At 42.8% G+C, this 26,843-nt stretch overlaps 1 protein-coding gene across 4 annotated transcripts in view; it reads right to left on the bottom strand.

Annotated features, from left to right (window-relative positions):
* LOC106751103 (lachesin) overlaps nt 1–26,843 on the bottom strand; it is a 366,970-nt gene that overhangs the window by 206,143 nt on the left and 133,984 nt on the right. The window contains exon 1 of one of the 4 annotated variants that reach the window (XM_014631885.1): nt 17,686–17,730. The exons of 2 other annotated variants lie outside the window; for them this stretch is intronic. The gene's annotated coding sequence lies outside the window, so the exon portion shown is untranslated. Of the gene's footprint in view, nt 1–17,685; nt 17,731–26,843 lie in introns of those variants that run through there. One more of the 4 variants, XM_014631886.1, reaches the window with a different exon arrangement.

Here is a 26,843-nt window from a genome sequence, read left to right as displayed (position 1 = left end):
CCCCCCCCCCCCGAGCCCCCCGCGATTGTTAAATTCGCATTACGATTGGAGCACGACGGAAGTCGGACGCTTCTTCCTAGCCGGCGTCGCCTTCGTATCTCGACCGTCCTTCCCCCATCTCTGAGGTTTTCCTAGCTTTCACTTCGCATTTCACGCTGTACCGTCCGGGTATGATCGTATGTGTTAATCCTTTCGCTATGTATGATGTATGTATGCGTTGCTGAAAAGTAGTCTCTCAATATATGTCGTGTATATATGGAGAAAAAGCCAACATACCGTCTTGTTTTTGGACTTTGAAGACTCTTGAAGATGTAGAAGTGAGATTTGTGCGCGCGGATGCAATTAATCGACACTTCTTTGCCAATATATATGATAGTTTTGTGATAATTTTTTATATATTTCCTCGCGAATAACTATTTTCTAAGATGTCTGGGGAGTGTTTACTAGAAACTAAGCCCCCAAACTGACGTACTCGTGACGTCTATAGGAAATGATGGAAAAATCGGATAAATGAACTGAAATTTCATCACTTTGTATATTTATTATATATCCTTATTTGCTTACTTTGATCTCACTTATTTAAAGGAACGTTGAAAAAATTGTATTGACCAATTACCGAGCGCGATACGTTCGCTGTGTCTCATCTCTTCGTGGTACCGTCATTCTGTATATCGCATCCGCCTTTCCATTTCCCACCGTCCACTTTCTCATTCGTAGTTTGTCATGTGTCTTCGTCATCTTTTTCCCCTCTTCGGTTCGATATCAACCGTTCGTTCGGCCGTTGCCTCGCCTTTTCAGCGCCGTCGTGCACGTGATTTGGAACATTGATTCTCTCAAAAGTTCGTTACATTTCACGTGTAACAATATCGAATACAGCTTTAATAACAACAATAATAATTCTCGAAATAACGTCACGCTGCATCGTAGATCGCGCTGACGTTCTTATCGATGTTAAAGAAAAAAAGAAGAAAAATCTGGAAGGACGAAGGAGGGATGAAGAAGATGATGATCGGGAATTTTCGAGAGGAGCAGAACGACGGGCTCCGGGCGTGAATCGCGAAGAGGAAGAAGAACTTCGGAGACTAAACACGCCGGGATAACACGAGCGTATGCGCAGTCGAGATTGTAGATTCTATGATAAATGCGACGGCGTATCCCTCATAAATATGTAACGCAAAGGGAGTAATTTGTAACACGGTTGGCGCTCGTTCGGCCGGGAAAATTTATTTAAGGAAGAAAACCGTCGGTCGTCCCCGCGCACGAAAGTATGGCCGGGAAAGTATGGCCGGGAAAGTAACCAAGGTGTTGCATTCACCCCGGCGAAGCTTCTTACGTATGCATTGGATCGGCAGAGCTCGCGGGGTCGCCGCGGGCATGATCTTTGTCACCTGCGGAAGATTAAAGGTTGAGTTGTAGTTACGCGATCCCGGAAAATATCGACGGTTTAAACCGTCCTTTCTCTCTCTCTCTCTCTCTCTCTGTATCACCCCTCTCCCCATTTCTCCGAGAATTTCTGCACGCGCAGCGACATTCGCGTCTAGTTCCGTGTCGCGCGGGATGAGAGTCCGCGGCTGTAACTTTTAACTTATATTTTAAACGACTTCAGCGGCACTCGACGTTAAGCGACCGTTTGTGTGCTTGAACTTTTGCCGTGCCGGCGCTTAAGCGGGACGCGTCGAAGGTAAATATCGGCGCAACGCAAATACCTTCGCACACGCGACAGTATTCATCCCGGGGGAGAGAAAGAGAGAGAGAGAGAGAGAGAAGGAACGAAACGAGCGGGACATCGGGTGTACAGTTCGTTGATTAACGCGCAATAAAACGCGGAAAAACGACGGGCGGTCGTTTAATCCGGCGCGCGTGACGCGACGTAATGCGCGACACGTATCGCGCCGATCTAAACGCCGTGTACATATGTACACGTTATTAAGATGAAATCGGCGCGCGCGCGTGTGATCGCGAGTCGTGGAATAATCGGCGAGGGACGCTCGGGCCGGATGATCCGGCGTGCGAAATTAGTCAGCGGTCACGAGCTAATGACGTCCTCTCTGATGTCGGCTAATCGGATTTGCCCGTCGTAGAACGCCGGAATAATCCGACAGATATTTCAGCGTCGCTCCCAGCTATCGGAGCTCTCCACCTTCTGAGGTCCCGCCCGGTGCCGACGACGTTTAGTAGTCGCGCGTCTGCGCTACGAGGTGTGCGTTGACCCACAGACGCGCCTGTCCGTATGGGAAGGAAGGATACCACGGTCGAAAAGGAAGAGATTAGGGAAGTTTCCAACGAGTTAGGCGGAAGTACTCAAAAAACGTTTTATAGTCCGAACGCTTCCACGCTGTTTCCTCGTCGCTCGCTCGCGCGTTGTTATCCATGTATCGCAAAAGTTGGAGATAAAAGCTCTATTTAATTATGAGGGACATTTTGAAGCAGCTCGAATTTGGAAATACTATCGTGTGGTATCTTCAAATTCGTGCTACGAACTATCCCTCGCAATTACGTAGAGCTTTTATTTCAATGTGTACTCTTAACTTTCGCGACATTTTGTTAATGTACGAACGCATGCCTTGTTAAGGACGTCTACATTAGCGCCTATTCGAAATTACATTCATAATTGCCTTTCTCAGCCGTGTCCAGGTTTAACGAAGGTAGACCTATTTTGGAATATGTTTGCCCAGGGTCACTACAGACTTGGGGCACGCCTCGATTAATTTCTACCCGGGACGCTTTCTCATGCTTCCCGCAAGTTTCCACGCAATTTACTACAGCTTTGTGTATGCTGTACTAACGTTTGCTGCCGCTTTCTCACCGCTCGCACAATGCTAATTAATAACTTCCCGCACATTTTATAACCGCCTAAGGAACAACGGAGCACTTTTCATTGACCGTTCGCACGGAGCTTCGCTGGTTTCCGACATGTTCCCCATGAAGATTCGTGTCAGTTCCTCCTGAACGTTTCAAGTGGGCCATGATTAGCTCCCAGCGAGCTACATGGCCGCTCATCTTAGGCTTGGGATATTTTTTTATGCAACTTACCGCACGCTTAAACGCATGCTTGAACGCTCGTCGGAAACTTCATTTTCGGCTGAGGTGTCACAGGAAAGCCCGTTTTCACTGTGGTCGGAAAAAGTAAAATATACATCGTTTCTTATGCTACATAATATATAATATATAATATATAATATTCCAATTTGTTCCAAAATTGGTTATATTAAAATAATAAGAATTAGGAGATTACATTTTTGTCCTAAATAAATATGGACTTTCTCTTTAAAATAAAAATGGAAATGACATCAGAAATTCATATTTTTTTTTGCGAACAAAATTAATATACTTTTTATGGGAATAAATAGAGAAACCCATTTTTATGATTATTAAATTCAACAGAATAAAAAATGAAAGTCGGGCATAAAAACACATTAAAAACATTTTAACCACTTCTCTATTTTTGTATAATAAAAAATATTTCGAAAATATAAATACAGAAAAAGTGTTTCATATGTTTTCAGTTCAATTCAATGTAAAATGAAAACTAGTAAATATTTTTGGGCAAAAATTTTGGGCAAACGTTGGGAGGAGTAAATGAGATCTGTCTTGAATTTTCCATTTAAATTCGCGCGTTTGAAACATTACATAATGAACATTTATTCTTTTCAATAATATGAAAAAAAATGCAAATACTTAAATGTTCTGAATGCAAATACTTAAATATTCCCAATATTGTTTTAATTTTTTATTTCCACTTTCCATTCTGTTGAATATAATATATAATCGGCGTAAAAATAAGTTTCTCTCTATTCATGATACCATCAAAATCTTATTCTCCGATCTGCACAGCTTTCCAATTACAGTTCATAATTCTTGGAAGGGGAAGATCGGACCCGATTGGAACCCGCGAAATTTCCTATGCGGTTGTGTCAAAGCACGCGAGTGTTGGTCAGATGCAGACGCGAGGCATTATAGATCGCTGATATGCAGAGCGTGGGAGTACATATCGCGGTCTTTTTAATGCATCTCGAGATTACGATGCGGGATGCATTAACCCTGAAAGTGGTGAACGTCGTAACTCCGGCGACTACCTTGCGGCGAGGTCGCGCGATACTCGCGATACTTGCGCGACCACATCCAGGGGTAAACCGCGCGCACTTCGAGCCTCGATCTCACGAATCCGATAAAGAAAGTATGCCGAAGCTACATCTTGGCTTCGGTGCTACCTCGCTCGCTCGGAATTTTGCAAGTTTAATCGCGTACTATTTAACGGGGGAATCCGAGACGCGGCGGCGGCGATCTCGACCGCAACTCTGTTCCCTTTTCCTGTTTTTCTCCTTTCTGTTTTCTTTTTCCATTACCGAACGAAAATCGGCTTTCACCGTTTCAGTAACCGCGCGTTACAGAAAAAAGAGAGAAAGAGAGAGAAATGCGAAAAACTAATATTATATTTGCACCGGTTCGAGCGCTCGTAACGGCGCTCGGAATTGCAAAAACAAAATTCGACGAGACCGTAGGCGCGGATATTGATTGCGGTACAATTACGCATCTGCGTAGTTATACCGTGATATTGACATAAATCATGTCCCGCCGGTTGAGAGAGCGGGGAATTATTTTAATAACCGTCTGAGCCGCGCGCTCATTCTCGTCCGCTCGTTTTCTCGTTTTATCAGCGGCATCACCGGGCGCATGCATACGTAAAGAGGTGGTTATTACGTGCTTACACCGAGAACGTATTCCCGGGTATATAGAGCGAGACAATAGGACGACGATCGAAATGTAATACCGTGTGAAAGAAGCCTGTGATTAGCGTTTCATAATGCGCTCCTTATCGGAAGAACGATGTTTCAAAGAATCTCGCGTTTCTTTGATGTATTATAAATTATGCGAATCGAAACAATTCACCTTTGAGAGGCTTACNCCCCCCCTCTCTCTCTCTCTCTCTCTCTTTGTCGTTCGGATCGTGATTCATTGAGGACGAACAACCGAGCGCTCACGAGAACGGCGAGTACATCGCCCGCTCACGCGGACGTTCCTCCACGTTACGTAGAAATCAATTTCTCGCGCATCGCTCGAGTCGCTTCATCGGACGAGAGAGCGCGTTCGAATGTAAGACACTGAGACACACTCAAGTGGGCGAGGTCGAACCGAGACTCGATTAGGGGAAAAGCACCGAAACTGACACAAGTGTGGTAAATTGATACATCAATGTTTCCCAGCTGTAAAGTATCGAATTCTGTCGGACAGAACATAAACTTCGTCTATTGTGTGCAATAGTTGCATTTGGAGTGGCACTTTCCGCAAGCGCATCCGGTTATTAGCGTCCTTTGATTTCTCATTATGCTTCGTGCTTCTTGTTTTTGGTGAGCGTCTTCGAGTTTATGTTCAGCTTCCTATTTGTGAAAATTCGAGTAACAAGTCAACGTTAAGTAATTCAATTGACAGTGCTATTTTGAATTGTTCAATCACCTTCGATCTTGTGCCTATTTCTAACCTCTGCCACTGAACTACTCAAGAAAAATTCGAGTTAGATTGTTCTGTGGACCGACTACTCGAATTTACTGGTCTTTCAACCGACGTACCTGAATTTTACTGTGAAATATCATTTCACAGAAGTTAGTTGAAGTTACACGGAGAGAAAGGTTTCTTTGGATTTAGTACACGTGTTTATTCGATTTGGGTTTATTTCATATAAACAACATAATTTAATATCAAATATCATTTCGAATAAAAATATTGTTGTTTATAGAGTAAACCATGTTTAATGAAAAAAACAGTGTTATTTAAGGAAGATTTTCAAGAAAAAATGTATTTCGTTATATATTAAATTAAATTGTTCCACTGAAACAGAAAAAGAAATTCTTTAATATTTTTCTAACGTAATGTTGTTTCTTTCAAATAATTAATTACTTGTGACGACCATTGTAATGTTTGGATGAAAAGAAATATGTTATTTGACGTAAAGGTATTTATTGCTTGAGAAACCACACAATCCTGTTTGTTGAATCAAATATGCTCGTTTTTGCAAAAGACACATTAGTTTCACTGAAAGAAATTTCATGAAATCTCCAAAGAAATCTCTTTCTCTGCATGTATACAAATTTTAATTGTACAACTTTAACTTACTAGAGCTCGAATACAAAGTAGTATGTTGGTGTTTCACGGTGCGGTTCCTCTATATTTCTCATTCGCGAATATCACGCATCAACGTTCGCTCCCTCGCTTCTCATTCCGTACAGTTCGTTTCCGGCACGCCGCGGATTTACTCTGCGAACTATTCTTACGGCGTTCCGTTTCTCCCGGCAAATTATAAAATAACATCGACCCAATTTTCCGATCATTAACGTTCACGCGAATTCGCCGGGGCTCGAAAGTTTCGAAATCCGCCGCAGCGGAAGGTATAACTGTAGAGCGGAAATCCGAATAAAACTTAATGTTAAAACCGTCAGATATTCCGCAGATTTATGTGGTCCACCTGACTCCCCTCTCTCGCCGCTCTCCTCGCTCCGTGACTTGACGCGACCTCAGGATTATGAATTTTCGAGCTCGAAATTCCACGTGATTTCGAACTAATTATTTGTTTATTTATCTAAAAACAAAAAGGGTACGGAGAAAGAAACCCGTGTGTGGGAAACTTTTATTTTCCGCGGCTCGCAGAGCATTATTCCGCAACAACAATTGAAATTCTCCCGGCGGCGGCAGCGACGGCGGTGGCGAGCGAGACGTTAAATTTCCTCTCCATCCGTTCCGTGGAATAACAATATGACTTTTCGCGAGCGTCTAAAAAGAAAGGAAGAAGATTGTTTTCACGTCGAACACGGCGAGTCGGCGAGGGGTATAATGCGCGGGCGCAATTTTTCCATCTTCGTTCGCCCGTTACCGCTCGCAAACACGTTGTTCCTCCTATCCGCAAGTCGACACTCGCAATCTGCTGGGACATATATACATACATATATATACCACGATAATGCCACTTAAACATGCGGAGTCACGCGCGATACAACCGCTGTTCCGCCGATATCGCGTCCGCCCGATGCTCGCCTTTATTTCCTTCCGTCGCCCTCGGCGAAGGCCGCTGCCGGTGGTGAGATTTAGGCGGGGGCGAGTTCGCATGAAGAGCAATTAACGGAAGCATAGCTAACGCAATTCCCGAGGCGATTCAGTCGGGTCACCAAGTTCAAGATGGCCCGTGTGAATCCGCCAGCCCATCCCGGGATCACGTATCGATGAAAAACCCGCTCGAAATCACGTCGATGTCAGATCGAAATTATGCGGAGATCAATGTTCGATTTGATATTTGCGAGGCTTCGTTGCGATATCTACGAGATATTATGTAGATGTTGACGATTTACTCGTTAGCCAATTTATATCGTATCCACGTCAAGTTGATGGACGTAACGATTCCACTTGGATGTGATACCAACTGTACCGGCTAAATCGTCAATAATCGACTGACACCTATATATGATGTCTTTTACATATCATACAAATAGCTAGATATCGACTATGTATCGATATGATATCAGTAAAATGTCATACGGATCCATCGCCAGAGTAGAGTCGATCTTCCTTTGTAGACACCTCTGGTCTTAATATATGACGCATGATGAATCCGAAAGAGCTTAATATGTTGGGACAGTCCTAACCACCGCCTTTATCAATTCGAATACAACATTCGATTATTGTCCTCGGACAGATTGCGAATTAATGTGGAGTAAAAGTAATCTTCCTTTGCGTTGTTGAAAAATCTAGTTATCAAATGGAACGGTCCGAAAAATCAATCATCGATATCGAATCGATCATTGACTTGAACTTGAATGAACGTGGGATGCGAACCTGACGGCCCGCTGCTCGGGAATTTTAGTTTTCCTTCGTTCCTTGAGTCAGTCGAAAAGTTTGGCCCGATTTTCTGGCCTCTTAAACGGCAAACACTTTCTATAACGGAGGTACGCGAATGACGTCGGAGTATTCACAAAGAATCGGAAGTAACGACAGTGATTACCAGGTTGATGAATAATTTCTGTCTCCGTTCAACACGATAAGATTATATTTTACGGTATCAAGTCAAAATTATTACCTGAAAACTAAAACGTCTTGACCGACATACTAATCTATGTAATAAAACTGTGTGATAAGTACTCAATAAAGTAATAATAATAATAACATTCATATTAATAATTTTTAATATATATATAATAATCGCTATTAAAAATCTGTAATAATTTCTAACAATAAACTTTCTTTTTTAATATAACAATTAATATATAATCGCAAAATTAACGTGACAGAATCATGAGAAAAAATTGGCTAAAAAGAAAGGTTACATGTCATGTTAATTCTACGGTTATTCATTAATTGTTGGAGCAAAAGGTGAAATTTCCAGAATATTTCAGGGATATGTTCAATCGATCACAAGTGTCATTTCATGCATATGGCTTTTTGTTTCAACGTATTTCGCAAGAATTTTCGGCGTGCGTTTTCTCGTTTCCGACGTCACGAAACGAAAAGACTGCAGCGGGGGACATTAATGAATAATATTAATAACAATCTTTATACGTCACGTCGCACAGGTAACAACGTCACCTACGTCATCTCTTCATCTTATTTACTCGAAGGCATCGAAATTCCACACACACAAGGAGGAAATGAACGAACTGAAAAATCTCGAGGAAGAATCTCCAGCTTGGCAGAATCAAGTTGCAGGTCAGTTCGCCACGTTGCCGACTATTAGTCGATCGTTAAACGTGCCGATATAACGGAGCCATGGCAATTCTCCGGAACACCCATAGGTACGTGCCGCGGAAAGGGAAAGAACGTCTTCACGGTAAAAAGTTGGCCGGTCGGTCCTCGTCGAACTGAGATTAGTTGCGTAAGTCTCGCGTGCAACTTCCTTTCGGGCACGGTATAATCAAAGTTTGATCATGTTAAAGCGCGCTTAGTTTAGTAACGTGCCGCGAATATCAGATTATACGCGCCTTTTAATTTCCTTTTGCGCCGCCGTGCGGCAAAACTATGCCGGAGGAACGCGCCGTAGCGGCCGAATATCCGGCCTATCTGCATTGAAATTTCTCACGATTTTCCCGGATACAGCATATAGATTCCGATTAGATTGCCCAAAATTGTTTCGAAATAGGTTATCCCGCTACAATATCAATTAGGAACTGCATTCTTGCCTCAAACATGAGATGAAGCCCCTTTCCCGCGATTGGCTGTGCGCTACGACTTGCTTCGTGCGACTATCGTTGCTAGAGTCGAGTTTCAGTTCGCCCGAATATCAGATTATGAGGCTGACAAACGAGATATGCTTTTAATGTTATGCTTAGAGGGATGTTAAAGTCGACGACGAACTTAAGTGTCGAGGCTACGATAACTTAGAGGCGATCCTTAAAATGTTGTTACATAAATACTAACACGATCGCGCTACACTTTTTTTCTTTTAGTATAACTTCTCTTATAACATGATTTCTCTCATAACATATAAATCTTACCTGAATGTAAGTGCGATGTAAATGCACTGAGAGAAAAATATAGTTATTTTCGGGGACAACAATATTCTTTTTTTTTATTTTAACCACAAAAATAGTAGTAGCAACACGCACGTAAGGTTATTGTCATTAACATTATAGTAACATTTATTAGAAAAATAATTTTCTCGACTATTTTTGTGGTTAAAATAAAAAAAAGAATATTGTTGTCCCCGAAAATAACTATATTTTTCTCTCGGTGTGTGATGAACGTGCGCTACTTGGCTTTACTATATTTAACGGAAAATCTATCCAAGATATATAGAAATTTGTTTGGAAACTTTTCCTATCTTTTTTAGTTTAAATTTAAACATAGAAGAATGTTCCTCGAAATTTTACCGATTAGAGCATTGACACATTCGATACATACAAACTGTGTCAGATAAATACTTACGCTTGACAGCCAGAAATATTACTTGGAAATTTTCCAACATTTTCGTCAAATACTGAATAATGTTCCGATTCATTTTCGCGCGTATTTTCATAAAAGTATAATTCAATGCAGGAAACGTGACGTGAACTTTGCGAAAAGAAGTCAGTATTCTGTTGATAAATTTTTCAAATATGGCATTCCCCTCAAAACACACGTGTAGCTTATATGTGTGTACTCTTGTAAGGTGTAAATATTTAAAATGTTTTGTATAGTTTGTTCAATCGTGGTGTAAAATGGAAATCAGGAGAAATCTTTCGGGAAAAAAGTTGGAGGTAACCCGATAAAATCTATTTATATCTCCCACTTAATATCTGAAACGTTGCGCAGAACCTGTGTAGACTTTCCAACTAGAATCCGTGATTGTTTCGGAAAATCCCAATGAATTGAATCTCAAGAAATTTTCTACGCGGGCAGGTTTCGCATTAGTCATTCGATAATTTTGCGCACGCTGTTTTCACGATACGTATTCCAATCCGGAGCTCTCGCGAGCACAGTTGCGTCGGAGGTACGCCATCGTTTATTTATCATCAGGCCATAACTTTGTAACGTTCGTTCCGGTGGACGGTAATAAATTAACGGCTCTGCTGGAGGCGAACTCGATAAAAAAAATTAATGATGTAAAATCGCGAGCCCGCGTCGCGATTCCGATGTGTAATATTAATTGAAACGCATTTAGTGCGCGAAATAATTATCCACGTATTTGTTTCCGCTTAATGCAAATTAATATTTTCCTCTCGCATACGCAGTGTTGTTAAAATGCGAACGAGACCGTCATAAACATGCGATCGTAATCGATCCACATAGTCATCTTAATCAATAACGCGCCGGCTTAATCGAAAATTCGATGAAAGTATGCCTCGGATGATAACGATGATATCTTCTCGCGGAGACAGAGGGACTTGTATCGCGTTGCAACGCCGTTTTCCTTTGTTTTTTTTTACCATCACTTTATTTTATCTTTACTCCAGAAGGAAGAACATAATCCCCGTTTCGGAGACTTTCACAAATATATCGCATATTCCGCGGGGGCGCTGAGATTCAGAGCAGCAGCAGCTTGTTAAAAATGCGATGGTTATGTGACAAGCGAAAAGTCGCGAGATATTTGCCTTGGGAATAGCTGCCGGGTTCTCGATCGGGAATTCGAATTCGCCTTGTCCGCGTCAAATCGCGTCATATCCGCGAATAGCGCTCGTATCAATTGATCGAAACGTATTTGGTCGCGGAATCTCGCTGCGCCGGATACTGTCCCGCGCAAAAGACGCGCATTCTTTCCCTTCGCGACGCCGATGTTCTTCCGATGCAGTTGTACACTTCGGGAAATATTCGGATCGCAACGGATTTTTTACCATCACCACGCGATATGTCTTACTATTCCCGAGATCGAATGTTACGCGATTTTCACAGTTTACACGTACAGAGTGTTACGTTAGAGTCCTAAGTATTAATAGAAAACTGACTTCGACATTCTGTCGGTTGCCATCTTTTTTACACGCCGATATTTGGAGCAAGGATGAGTGAGGGAAAAAGGTTTACTTTCAAGAAGTTAACTTCGATAATTAGTCTAAGTAAGAACACTCATCCCATTATTTGTAGCTTCTCGTTAAATAACTCGGCACATCAAAAAAGGATTTTATTTAGTCTCGTGATGTACTAAACTTATGTAACAAAAATATTACAATTTACTGAAAAAGTAACATCCTCTAGCTCGAAAGTCACGCAACTTTTAGTCTTGCGCATATACATATAAAGTCAAAACCGTTTAATTAGGGCCATTATAACCCTCATTCGCTATAAATCGAGTTACTTATACGTTTTTAAACATTATGGATAAGGCTGAAAATTGCGTAATTCCCCGTCAAAGGAATGGTACAGCGCACGTGACGTCGACTGTATATCACATCATACTTTTAATCGCAGTCGCGAAAAAAGTGGCGCCAAGATCGTGATTCGGACAATAAATCAAAGCAATTTCTTCATCTTTCTTTTCTATTTATATCTAAGACCCTAATATACAGGGTGTCCTAACATAAGATTTAAATATCTCCTTCATATTGAATGACATGAGAAATGTTTAGAGCATAATTTGAATGGTTTCGATGGAGGGAGTCCGCGTCAGATTTTTCGATTTTTTTCACACATTTCGTATAATTAAAAACAAAGGTAAATATTCAGGTATTCTCCTTATGCCGAGACACTTTCTCTACAACTCATTCCGCGACATTCGCGTTCTTGCGCGTAAATAAATCGCGCGATTTCCTCGGCGAGACCTTACGTTCTTTCACGTCCCTCTAAATTTCACACTTTGCTCTAATGCGCTTGCGGCCGCGCTAAGCTCCTCGCGAAAGAGGCGGTGGAGTCCGGAATCCGGAAGAGAAAGAAGGAGAGGGGGGAAGAGACAGAGGCAGAAAGCTCCGTCGCAAAAACGGAGCGACCTCGGCGCGAGTTCGCCGATCGCCTACCGTTAGCCAAACGAGCGGATCGATCAATTCGGCATTAATGAAGTTTCCGCGGCGCGTCTAAACGTTTCCACCGACCGACGTCGAATTCACCGAAGTCGATGGCTCTGGCGGGGACAATACCGAAGTCCGGGATCCCGAAGTTAACTTACAAGCTCCGACCGACCGGACCCGTTCATCCGTCCGTCCGTCCGTCCGCGGGCTCGAAGTTAGACGAGCGACGGAATTCGGAATTGACAAACCGCGCGCGCTGCACTCGACGATTCGTCGTTTGAGTTCGATTTGATGTAACGGACGTACCGCAGGCACGACAGGTGACTTGTTCGCCACGGGGAAGTATTACGTCACGGTTGCGGACGATAGAGCGAGCGAGATATCTCTCTCGCTCTCTCTTCGTTGACGTGGGACGCGCGGCCGCCGATGTAGACATCCGGTGCGCTCGCGTTTCGCTAACAAGAAGATTTGATATCTCGCCCTGGCACTTGCCTCTCGGAGACAATTAGATGACTCACAGTCCCAGTAAAAGCTTTAATCTCCCCGACGCGTAGCAGTACCAATATTTAACCGCGAGCGCGGGGCTTTCTGTTGGGACATTGTTAGCGCTAGCCCGGGCAAACGAAGGTATTCTTATTTCAACGTGGTATTCTCTCGCGTTTGTATTTGGAGGGGGCGTTCTTCTTTATAAAAGAGAAGTCTCTCGCGCGAAGATACGCCATTGTTCGTCCCGACGTTTTAATATCTCTCCGGTAGAACCGTCGTCGGAACCGTGACCGAGCCGCGAATTCGAGAGATCCACGGGCGAATCCGAATCAACGACGGAGAGACTCTCGTTATCGTGTCTCGGTATCACCGTCCGGCACATACTTCTTTCTTCCCGTCTAGCCCCGCAAACCGGGTCTGTACGCTCCGGTTATTTTTCTGATACGCCCTTCTTTAAGTATATATAAACGTGCTTGTCCATACAGTGCACAGATATAATTCTGAATCTACGGAAGATCAATTCGAAGAGATTGATGCAGACATTATTATTTAAGTGGATAATTTTAGAGAGAGGAAGAGAGAGAGGGGAGGGAAGATACAAAGGAACACCAATAGTGTATTGGTTCTACACAGAAAGAAGTAAAAAAAGGAACACCAATAGTGTATTGGTTCTACACAGAAGGAAGTAAAAAATTGTGTCTGCTTTAGGAAAAGAATTCTATGTTTATACGTGCGATAACTCAAGATTCAACAACTGTCGCATGTCGAAATTTTGGTGCTATTGTGACGCTCGTAAGGATAATTTGAGTTTTCTTAGATGGCCCATAGATAAAAATCATCTTAATGCTACTATAAAGTTATAAATGTTCCCGATATCTCGATTATTAAATTATGAGTATTCGAAACCACCTGTTTTGACGCTAAGAAGGAAAATGGAAATGTAAGACATTATCATGGTTAAAGTAGAAATAAATTGTATTATATATCATGATATTATATATATATGTCATTAGAACTTTGAAATTACAGATGCTCCTGATATCTCGATTATTAAATTATGAGTATTCGAAACAACCTGTTTTGACGCTAAGAAGGAAAATGGAAATGTAAGATATCATCATGGTTAAAGAAGAAGTAAATTATATTATATATCATGATATTATATATATGTGTTATTAGAACTTTGAAATTACAGATGATCCTGATATTTCGATTATTAAATTATGAGTATTCAAAACAACCTGTTTTGACGCTAAGAACGAAAATGGAAATCTGAGATATCATCACGATGATCTCAATTTTTCGTCAGTTTCATCCAAGAGTGTCAAACTAAGATTAAGACACCCTATCGCGGAGCGGCTGCCGCGTCGACGAAATATTTAAGACACGACGGTAAATCAAAGTATTCCCCTTCTTCCCCTCCCCTTCTCTCTCCCTCTCTCTCTCTCTCTCTCTCTCACACTCACTCGTTCACTCTCAGTTCAGCGGAGGCTAAAGTTCGAACAGCTGTAAGAATCACGACTTTCTCAGCCAAGCGTAACTCCGACCGAAGGTGTTTACTAAAAAGTTCCTCGCCCGCGTGCTCGCGTCTTATCGCGGAAAATTATTTTTGTGTTCCGCCGAAGCTCGACTTTCGGTTCGACCGTCCGTGCGAAGGAAACTCGCGAAGTCGACTTAAAAGTCGCTCAGGGCGGCTCCCGGCTCGTGTGTCACGAACGTTAATCTATGACACGCGTGTCGTCGGATGCGATAACGTCGGATTGAAGAAGGCTGAACGAATTAACGACTCGCCCCCGCGAGTAATTCAGCACGCGCGCGCGGTAACGCTCAATAATTCCCGAACGCGCGCCGATAATCCCGTTATTTCGCATAATCGCGCGTTGCAGTTTTACGCTCGGTTAGACTTCATCCGTTACATCGGCCGCCGCGGCGGTCTTAGTTATTATTAGCCCTTTCGCGTTGGAAGTGCGTGAATTATTTTTAATCCCGCGTCTAAACCGTCTTACGTGTCTCTTTACGTGTCTGCCGCCGCGTGTGATCGCCCGTTGACGTTACGCTTGGCGATCGCGTAATCGCGCGATTCATCGCCGGCCAATTCGATGCTGCTCGACGCCCCCGAAAGTTTCAATTAGCGATAAAATTCATTACACTCATTACTCTCGGCCTATTATAGTCTCGCTCGCACAAAGAGTCGGCCACGGTCTGCGTATCGGTATGTGTGCGCGGCGGTTTATCATACTTATTATCGTTTATTACACACTTATGTACGTACGTACGTATTAATTCGAGGTAATTAAAACGTTCTCGTTGAAACAATAAATATAATTACTCGGCACTAGCGCGATGAAGTTAGTTATAAAGCTGCCGTCGATCCGGGATCACCCCCCGGTGCACTGCATAATGTAACAGGATAGTCCAATCGCTAATTAGAAGCCCGCTTAATGAGAGGTGCGATATGTAGCGNGGGGGGGGGGGGGGGAGGGATGCGTTATCGGCGGCGTGTTACAGTAAACGTCGCGCGTTCTCTTGCGCGCGTATATTGTCTCACGCGAGAAACAAACGCTGTTTATTCCGACAATTATGCGGATCACTTTCCGTCGACTTTCGCGGTGTGCGTCGCGCATTCACACATACAGATTGATTCGGGCCAGCTGAAAAATTCACCGGCCGGCCGATTAATGGCGCACACCGCGCACGCAAAATGCGATACAAATTGCTATTTAAATATGGAGACGCGCGTGTGCACGAATACTTATTCAAACGACGAATCCCCCCGTTCTCCACGCGTATTATTGCCGGATATTTCGTATTATTATTAAACTACGAACGAAGGCAGCCGGGGCGGGAATGACGCGCCCTGTTAATTGGCGGCGCGTTAAAGGTTGAATAATAACGGGAGTTGCGCGCGATGACGATGAAACTCCGCGTTCCCCGCAGATCGGCGTGTGACTTTGCGTTTCTCGGGGAAATGGCAGAAAGTTATTTTTACCGCTCCACCCTGGCCCCCGTCCCGTCCCCCGAAGTCCCGTCACGTCTGGGTCGTTATAAGTTAATTGTTCGCGCTCCTAAATTGGGTTAATCATTAATTACCGTGCCGGGCCGCTTTTCATTGACATAGAACGACTGATTGAACATGATGGTGCAACTAATTGCATTACCATATTCCATATGGCTAAATGTAGCGAGCCGATCGGTATTAATGTGCATCCACACATGTTGTGTTTGCGTTTCGTATGCTGTGATTGATAGGAACACGCGCGTTCTACCGTTTATAACTCGGCAAGTCGGATGTAAGGGAATTCGAATGGAAGCTGCGGGAAATTGCGCGAACGGATTTGGCAAAGTGAGTCGCCGTCGGTCGCCGAAAAACGGGAGGAAAAATGGAAGGAAAACGCAGCTGCATCGTAGCGCTCAAATTGTGATATTGTTACAAATTAACGGACCTACGCGTCGCTCGCACGGTTCGCGTATTCATCGAGATTTTACGAATTTAATTGTTTATGCACGATCGATAAATGGCTCTCTCTTCGATTTGATATTATGCGCATTTTCACCGAACGTGCGCCCGATGAAATGAAAAGTGCGTTAGGACAGTGCAGAAGACGAGAAAAATAATATACGTCGTGTTCGAGTAACATTTTCGCACGTCTGGAGGCTGAATTAAATGCTCAAGGATCCATCGGTCTCTGCGGTTTTCTGAGAGATTGGTTTTACAAAACACGGCGCAATCAACCAATCGAACGAACCATTATCGAGGAACCGTTTAATAGGAAACCCAATACTCTTATCGCCGAGAGGTAAACTGATCGAACGTCACAATTGAAATAATGCTACGGACATTCGACACGTAATGACGTGCAATCCGAGATAACGATCGGTGGAATTCTCGCATTCTGGTAAATCTTTCTATTGGAAGACGGGGAAAACAATAGTAATGTGGAAATTGAGATAATAAAGAGAAGACGATAAAACGATAAACGTTATACGGACAGAGTATTATATATATATTTTTTTCATATGACTTCTTTTCTCAATTTTTTTCCATAGGTTTCCTAGGCGTGGGAATAAACTGTCAGCAATTTATCTTGCTAAGGAAAGTAGTAAATTTGGATTATATATAGTACTTCAGTTCTTAAAATAAGGATAATAGTAAGAAACGTAAGGATAATAAATTAAGAAAGAATGTCGGTGTATATTCTTCGATGATAAAATTGTGTAATAATTTTTATCAGAAAGTTTTTCTCCGTGTAAAATCGACAATTTTACAAAAAAATTCAGGATTTGAAAGTCACTCAATTAAAAGTCAACTTAAAAAGTTAAAATTTAATAACTTTCAAACTAACTTAGTTAATTTTTAATGATTTTACTTTTAACTTGAACTAGTTAATTTAAGATGCACTAACTTAAACTTGTTATCTTTTTTATGAAAGTTAGAGTAATTCATCAATATAAAATCAATACAGGCTGTTTACAATACGTAATAAAAAAATCTAAAATGATGCTAGTAGAATATTTTTTGTCCCTTTAAGCGCTAATATCCTTTTCTCGTGTGATGAAATCCTGGGTACAAACAGTCGACACTTCTTATAGACTACTTTTTCTTTATCTCGCATAAATTTAATCGACGAAAAGAAGTTGAGTATAGCTTTGTATAATTAACTTTTAACCTGAACGAGTTAATTTAATATTGACTTAACTCTTAATTAAGTTGACTTTTATTTACATAAATAACCTTTAACTTAACTAAGTTAATTTTACACGCCATTAACTTTCAACTTAACTTCGTCGAGAGGGAAAATTAACTTACCCTGGAATTTTGTAACCCGAGAAAGTATACTATCGCCTCTCACCCTGTAAGAGAAAATGTGCATTTTAATTGGCGCTAACACGTTTCATATTTAGTTAATCTCGTACACATATTAACGTGTAATCGGGGGAGTCATATGATCCGGTGACACGCGGTCGCGTGTTTATACCGTGAACGAAAGGGTTAAACGCATGGAACTGCACCGTTATCGATTCAATCCGTGCCGCTCTCTTCCTCCTCCCTTCGTCCGACATCGCCTTTCTATTTTAACGGCGGATTGATTTATACCGCGCGCAAGGGTGAAATCATTAACTACAGAGCCGTTTAATGGGAAACCCGATATTTTTGTTGGCGGGAAATGGACAGCGCGCGGCCGGGCACATCATACGCATCTCTTGAATACCCTCTTCTGAAGCCGGACGCGCTGCGGCGCGACCGCTGTTAAACGTCCAATAAGCAAATTGCGGCTCGTGTAATGAAGCGGGGGATAGCGGTTCATATAACGAAGCGAGTTCCGCGCATTCGTCGGCGTTCACTTCTCGTCGCAATTATCTGCCATGATAATTTCCTTTTCTAACCGGCACTCAGCTCTCGCGCGCGCGATCACGCGAGCGAGCGAGCGACTTTGAGCGCTCGGTATGATTTCCAGCCCCGCCAAGATTATAATCGGATCATTTCTCCGATTATTCGCTCGTCAAGATTACGCTGTCTCGCGTCACGCGAGATTCCCGATGACGACGGAATTGGATTGGGTCGCACTCATCTCGGTGTCGTTTTCGGCTACTCAAGAGACACGTTTGGTCGGGCATACGTGATAGAAAGACGTTCCAGAATTTTGACGAGATTTCGACGTTCTTAAGAATAACTTGCTCTCTTAAATGTGTTATGGATCGGTAAGAACCTATTTCGGGGATAACTTCTCCTCTTTCAATCAACCGGTTTTATTTCGCAGACTTTCATCGAAAGATTACGGTAACGTAGATGAAAGATATATCAGTCTGTGATAAATGGCGGGCTCGCCCTTGTCATACGGAACGGCCTCGCACGATAATCAACACGTGAAAAATGGAAGTGCAGGCTCGCACGCTAAATTTCGAGCCGATAAAATCGTGGATCATGTGAAAGAAAACGACTCAACGAGGAAGTAAAGATCAGCGGAATTATGAACCGAAAGAGAAGGGCCTTCCTCCAACATGCTTAGCCCAACATGGCAAGTCAAGCCGCCGACGCGCGTTAATTCCCAACTGTTCCCGCGCCTCAGCGTCTGTTTCTTGCGTCGGTGGCCTCCGTTGCAGTAATGAAAATTCCGCGCCTCAAACGGAACTGTCTTATGCGTATCACGATAGTTATTAACGAACGTGTCGGAATTATTTGCCGGCCGAAAACTTTTCCCATTCATCGCGAGCGTACACCGGGGTGTGTCTCCGCAAATGAACATCGTCCGCTGGTCCGACGTACAACGAGTTGATCGTTGATCATGCGCGCAAAATTACACGGCTCTGTTAGTTCCCGCGAAATGTACAATTTCTCCTCCGTGTCGGGGAAAAATTGATAATATCGGAGGGGAGAAAGAGCGAGCCGCTATTAATCTCTCTCGCAGCTGATATCGTAGAAGATAACGGAGTCTTCGTTCTTTGCTCTTTACGAAGAGACAGGCGGGAGCGAAAAAATGATTCTGAAATCGTTAAAATCTTATTATTTTACGAACCATAGTTGTTTCCACGGCAAATTGTATATATTCTCGTATATATTCGCGCATCCGCCGAAGCTTCCTGAATTTAATTATTTATGTATGCGCGATAAAAAGAGTTAGCTTCCCCGATTTGACCGATAGCACATTTTTATTCAACGTGTTTGGAAAAAATACGTTGGTGGAGAAACAATGAAAATAATACCGTATATAAATAATCTGTTTTACTTTAAACAAGCACTCGAGATTTATTTACGGTGTCTGCGGCATTTTTTTGAGGTTTTATGAATTCTGATCGTATAACTTTCTCGTCACGTCAAAAGTGAAAAACTGATAATCCTGAGTCGAAATGTTAGTTCTATGTTAAATCTTTAATTATACAGTAGGAGCTAGGGTAATAAAATAGGTCCAATTCTAATGATGTAATTTATTCCCGCTTTAATCATGATAGTGTTTTACATTTTCGTTTTCGCTTTTTCCGTCAAAATATTTTTATTGTCAAAATGGATGGTTTTGAATATTCACATGAATTTAATAGTCGAAATATCGAGAATATTTCCAGCTTCGAAGTAGCATTAATTAGATCTGTAAAAATAAAAGTTTAAAAGGGAGAGAGAAAGAGAGAGAAGTTAACAAGTGTAATATCATCAACGTAGTTATTCAATAGTTCATAGGACACTTAAATAAGCAATCTATCCTCAAATTAGTTGGCTCGTAGTGTGTCGGATTTTTAAAGGCGATATTAAGAAAACCCTTCATTGACTTACTGTTCACTTAAAAAAAAAAAAATAAAATAAAAAAAAATAAAAAAAAAACTTACAATTTTATTTAACTATCTAATTAACAAATGTTAATTTGAGCGAAATTAAAATCAATATGTAGAATTAGAAATATGCAATATCAGGAACACAGATATATAATTGATTTTTTACTTTCATCACTAATGTTTCATTTACATAGTCAGTTGATCTAATAGAAATGTACATATAACAGAATAAAAATAGTACATAAATATATATTTATATTTTCAAAAGGAAACATTACAATTTCAAAATGAAACAGCGAATAATTCTAAAATTGTTTAACAATGTCTAAATATTAGCTCTTAATATCACAGTAGTTCTTTAATTCTTAAGAAAAACATTTCACGAGGACAAGTACCTCAACCGCGTGAAAGCGGCGTAAAAATCTCGCCTCGGGATATCGACGCATCGACGACGATTCGTCGCTGTTAATATCGAGGAAGATAACCGAGCCGCGAATTCCGCTCTGTGTTTTCCGCGAGGCGAAAACAGCGTGCGCGCGCGAGTGATTGATAAATACTTTCAATAACGCCGCAACGTCGACAGCATTAAATGACGGCGTAACGAAATGTGGAATCTCTCTTGTGTCGTTATTAAAGCGTGCATGCGTTTTACGATTAAGCGTCGCTGATTGTAATCGCGCCGTAATACGCGAGCTGCGCGCCGGCGTCCACGATGCGGCGGTTGATTCGATATTTTCGATGAAAACCGACTCGCTATCTCCTCTCGCTAACGTGCTTCAAGCAGTTATTAATGCAGCCGCGTGCACAATGACAGGACAATTTGTCCGTTTCAACCAAAAACGTGGCTCGACCGCGCGCGACCATTGCGGACGAGCGCGGACGAGCGCGGTATAAGCCATATAATCTTGCCCGGGTGTTTTCAAAACTGTTCCTGTTACACGGGCGCAATGATTTGATATCTTGCCGCTCGATATCTGAAAATTGTCCTGAATACCGAGGGGCTCGGATCGTTAATAGCCCGGCATCGTCTATTGACCAACGCGCACCAATCACGCTGTAATACCCCTCGATTCGCGCGAGCTTGCACACTCTAATTTCGCTACGTCCGTTACTATTTGATGCGGCTAATATCGGTAGCGGTCATTCTCTTAAATGACGATAACAATAGCATTTATAAAACATATATACTGTATCAGTCGCCCGGTTCTTTGTGTACAGCCGAAGGTGACGCGATTTCGCTCTCGCCGAGGTAGGAGATCGAAGATCATTTTATTCGTTACGTCATTCGTATTTGATGTGTCAGGCAAAAACAAATCTGACGTATTGCTCAGATCGATTTGAAGGAACTTTTATTTTCGATCGGAGCTCGGGATGTTCGTAGTTGCAAAGATAAAAGCAATGGCGTGTATCGCCTGATTAACTGGAGATGAATATCAGTTTAGATTAACGTCTACCGAAATTGACTGTATAAAACTATGCCAAATCGAAACATCGATCTTCAAACGTTAAAAAAAAACAGTTATTTGCACTGAAATATACAATAATTTTCGTAAAACTATTATACACTTTGGTAAAGAAATGTTTTATCTATGTATATAGTTTTTAATTGTACGCCTTCAACAGAGCTTTAGAGCCTAAAAACTAAATGGCACATCGGTTTTGGTGTTTTTCCTCTACTGTCACGTTAACTCGGACCGAAACTGGGGCAATTTGTTGCTATGAACAGGCAGCATGTTTAATTTCATTGATTCGTATGGAGAACTCAGGGCAAGCGCCGATTGCAACCACGACGGACGAAAATCGCAAGAGCGTTCGTCATGTTTAACGAAAATTCATTGAATCATCGACGAACACGGATTTCGACGTCGCCCGCGGAATTTTCCAAACTACTGTTCGATAGCGAGGGCTATAAATTTCGGACAGTTCGCGAAAAAATTAACGGCGCGCGCATCGATAATTTAACTCAGATATATTTCGGATGCGCTTGGCTATACATGAGGATACGATAATCCGATATCTCAGCGAGAATCGCGTATGCGCCGACACCGGGTTAATATTACGCGAGGTCAATCATTAATAATTATTCAAATTGGCTGCATGCGTATCTCAATTTCCAACGGATCATCGCGGATCGACTTGCGCCGTGAATTTTTCCGATTAATCGTGACTTTCCTTTTTTTCATTCACGAGAGTCGAAACGCGACGGATCGACCGCGCTCACTGGACTGTCATCGTCCGCAGGGTCATTTAACCTCCCTAATTAACGCACCGATGAGCGCTTGTTACACGACGATGCGCCCACGCCTTACTAAATAAGCTTCGTCTCTATAAATGGACATCGTGGGCCGCGAGTGTCCGCTCGTTGCGTTCTTAGAAAAGATCATGGTTTTTATATCCCGGGGGACTCATCGTGATTATCGAATTTCCCGTGAATCTTTGATCTTCGCGAGCGTTGCGCGGACGCACACACACACACTCACGAGGGTTTCCGAACGTGTAACAGATACTGTGCTCGCGTAATTCTCTTTTATAATTCCGCGTTAAATTGCTGATGACTCACTCCGCTCCTTTTCCCGAGTCGTAAAGCGAGCCTTAAAGCGAGCAGCTCGACCGAGAAGCGATGCTTTTAAGAAAATTATTCCGTGCCTCAAAGATATACCGGTATTATAGACGGCAATGTTGCTCCCGATGGCGCTAAGAGGTAAAAGAACTTCCCGAACTGCACCCTTAATACCAAGATCTCTCCTTTTTTCTTTTTTTTCACCTTCTTTACCATATATGTCGCCTGAGTTGCAAAATATGTTGTGTTGATATAATTGATGAGCAAATCGCAATCGTTGAATTGTTAACTAATTACAGCAATCGTGTAATTTGTTCAGTGAACTGAACGTTGTGCGCGAAGAAATTTTGTTCGTTTCAAACATTTTCATTAATTCTACCATATGTCGAGTTTATACAGTAGCATATATTTTTAAAAAGTACTTACCGGACCGAGAAGTCTAAATTTAAAACCACTAGGTTTTTACAATAAAAAAGAAGCATTATAGAATTCTAAAATAAATACTCTCGAATTTAGAGCCATTTTACGTTCAGTAATTTATTTACAAATTGTGCCTGCGTTCCAAGTAAGTATTTACTTCAAACCGTTAAAACACACTTAATCGATTCAAATATTACCGGATCTGAAGGACTGGAAACACGTAATTACGTTTACTCCATTCCAGCACAGTTTTCTTCTGCGCGGATATTTATATTTTTACACAAAGACGCGCGGATTCTTCGAGACATTTCGGGAGGAAGCTGCAGGATAAAAAAATGTCGGGCATGCGAAACTCTCTCGGAGCTTTTTTTGCAGAAATGTCTTTTAATTCGCGCACTACATACCGCTTTACGAAGCACAGGGGAGGAGCTGTATCGAGCTTCTTTGTGAGATCCTGCCGGTAGCTATCTGGCCGGCCGATAAAAAAATACCGCCCCGCCTTTCCTAAGGTAAGCTGAGCCGGGCTGTGCGCGGATCGTTCGACTGATGATTCGGGACATTAAAGAGTCCCTCAGATAAGTTATCACGGGGGCTTTCCTTGCTCTATCTCGTCCCAGTTTTAAGAATCAGAATTGGATCGGATTATATCGATTGCGTGTCGCCGTGTGCATAAACCAGCGCGACAATGAGCGCGCCGGGCTCGCCGCCGGGAAAATGATAACGGAATTACCGCTCCGGAGTGATTAACTTGCTAATGTAATTAACGTTAATATTCGTGAAACGATTCTCCGGGAGTATCTCGCAAGCCGTAGATATATATTTCGTTAGGAAGTTTATTTTATCGTTATTTAATTGTCCCACGCGATAACGCTGTCCCATTAATTCATACGCACACGCTAATCCAATTGCCGCTTAATTACCGTCACGGATTTATTTTCATTGATATTCGTAGCGAATGTGTAACTATACAATCGACGCGTCTCATGCGAGACTCTTTCTCACGAATGATTTCGGTCTCCACTATATATATATATATATAAATCAAACGACGCTTTCAGCATAAGAGCGTTTAGATCGACTTAGCTTCGTAGCGAACATCGTATCGCAAGCTCGTCCGAAGGAGATCAGGAGATAGACAGTTCTTATTACGTCGTAGATGCCTCCTTCCAACAGCGCTCGAAGTTCGGAGCGCACACGTACATGGCACGCACTTGATGCGTACGCCTCACGCAACTGGCCAGTTTACGACGACGCTGGACGGCGGCTTCGATCGATCGCGAGTAGCAATATCATCGCGGGCCGCGTCGATTTGCCGGTGCGTTTTATTATTAGTAACGAGCCCCCGTCTTTCATAGTCCTCCCGCGATCGTCGGACAGAGACGGATCGCGCTCCTTTTTTCCCCCGCGACACGCCGGGTCCTCCCCGTCGTCGCCTCTCGCGCGCTCAGCCGCGACTCTTCGTTTCATCATGCGCGTTTTAAGTCCCTTCCCCGAGACGGAAGATTGAACGACTCCTCGGTATCGATCCACCACCTCGGACCGCATTGTCATATACCGGGTGTGCACGCGGGAGCGGCCCGAGAGCTTACGCCGCTCCCGCCGGCTGTAGATATCGCGATATGGGAAAATTGAAATTTTACGACGACACCGCGGACGATTGTACGCGCCCTCCAGGGGGAGAACGTATGTCCCACGGGCGGCAGATACCCTTATCCCTCCGTTGGAATTCGTTTCCTGACATTGGTTCGAACTCCCGTGCCCGGCCCTTGCTTGCACCGCACGTGCGCCCGAAATGGCTATCGCTCCTCTCCTTCGCCGCCGCACACCGCATCCGCACTTCTCACCCGATTTTTGATGCGCCCGACGATTCCGGTAAAAACGGCAGAGAACGGGGATTCGCCCCCGGAGAAACCCTCTCCCGGTCGCGCGCGCGCGAGTTTATCCGGGGGACATCGTTCCGCGTATTACGACCCCGGCAACCGGCTTGATAAGCCCCGGGTCTGCATCGATATCGCATTCCCCCGGAATAAAAGCTATCCGACGGCGAGAATTTTTCGCATCTCCGCAATATGGTCGTCGAATTTTTTCACAAAGTGCCTCGTTGCACTTCGGTCCGTGCGGTATCGCTTCTCGATTTATTCCCCGTCGACTTTTTCTACCAGCGGTAAGAAATTCCACCCGTTCGTTGTCACTTTGTCCTGTTCGTTAGCGCGCCAGACATGGCATGTGTGTTGTAGAAATTTGTCGCATCGCGTTGGTGGATCTCACCGGCACGAAGAGACGAGCCATCTTACAAACGTGGAGTCAGACAATTACTTGAAGGATGGCGGAAAGTGGTAGATAATAATGGGAAGCGTTTTACTTGACTATAACATGTACTGTTTCGTTACTATGAATAAAAAGATATGGTTACTATTAATATTGCTATAGATACTATTAATAAAAAAAATACGACGGGCTCGTGCGAACCTCTGAGACTGTAACATTGCAAATAGGGTTACTTGTAATCAGGGTTATTTACAGTCTACATACACCGCTACGTAAAAAAAGGTTGGGACGAATTTTCCTGACAATAATTCAAATCAAACACGTTTCGGTTGCGGAATTTCTGTTTTTATGAACCAAATTCGGTTTTCATCCGAAGATGAAATTTTAAAGCTACTTTGATGTTCTTGAATATAGTTTGCGCCTATTTACATGGTCTGTAGACTAATGAAAATCGAATTTCACGATATCGATATTTATGGACACTCTCCCCTTGAATCTTTAGTTCTATTAGATTTATTTTCAATTCTACCTTGAAACTTTAAACGCTCTCGATATTCCAATTATTAAATTCACACGAGTATTAAAAATAACCTAATTTCACGCCAAAAACAACGAATGCGGATCTACAAGACATCGTTGTGGTTAAAGTAAGAATAAATTGTATCATTAGAATTGAAGCTATTTTGCTATCTTAGCCTTTACTATATCACAGAATTAAAGACTTAAAACAGAATGAAAATTTCAGCTCGAGATGACCCGGGGGAATCCTTCGACCGAAACGCGCTTGATTTCTTTCATCGTCAGATAAATTGGCGACCAACCTTTTTCTCCCAAGTACTCCCGTAGAAATCACCGGAGTGCCGAATACATTATAAACTTTAATAATAATAATAACAAATGTCGAGGTATACGTGACGCCTGTCCTTTACGTGTGTGATAGCACTGGCCGCGTTTAAAGGTGCGACACCACCGGATGTCCGCTTCCATCGCAAACGGAATATCTCTCGTCGCTTTGTACACAAGCTTAGTCCGCGTGGCTGAGATACAATCTCGTGCTTGAACATTCCGCAAAGATTTGCTCCCGGTTAATGAGCAGGAGCTGCGCCGGCGACTATAAATATAGTGGACACGCATTATCATCGGACCGCGCACGTCATCGATTGCGGCCTTTTTTCGCTCGATTCCGCGCGCAGGCGTCGCCCCTTCGAGAATAAACCGGCCGCTTGTCGCGTAACCCCGCGGACGATATCGCGAGGCCGGTATGATGTCGCTCGACAAATTGTCGTGTCGAATAATTAAATAAAGATAACGCGAGATGAGTTTGCTCCATTACGCCGCACGTAACGCCGGAATTTAATTACGGCAATATGTCACAGTTCATAGAACAATAATTGCCGCTAATTCCGCTGCTTTTACGAAGCGATACGCCGCGTTTGGCAAGAACGCGCGATAAC

Source organism: Dinoponera quadriceps, unplaced genomic scaffold, assembly GCF_001313825.1.
Source record: "Dinoponera quadriceps isolate SergipeBrazil2010 unplaced genomic scaffold, ASM131382v1 scaffold7286, whole genome shotgun sequence".
Taxonomy (NCBI): domain Eukaryota; kingdom Metazoa; phylum Arthropoda; class Insecta; order Hymenoptera; family Formicidae; genus Dinoponera; species Dinoponera quadriceps.
Note: the sequence above shows the minus strand (reverse complement) of the source record. Positions and strands in the feature narration are given on the sequence as shown.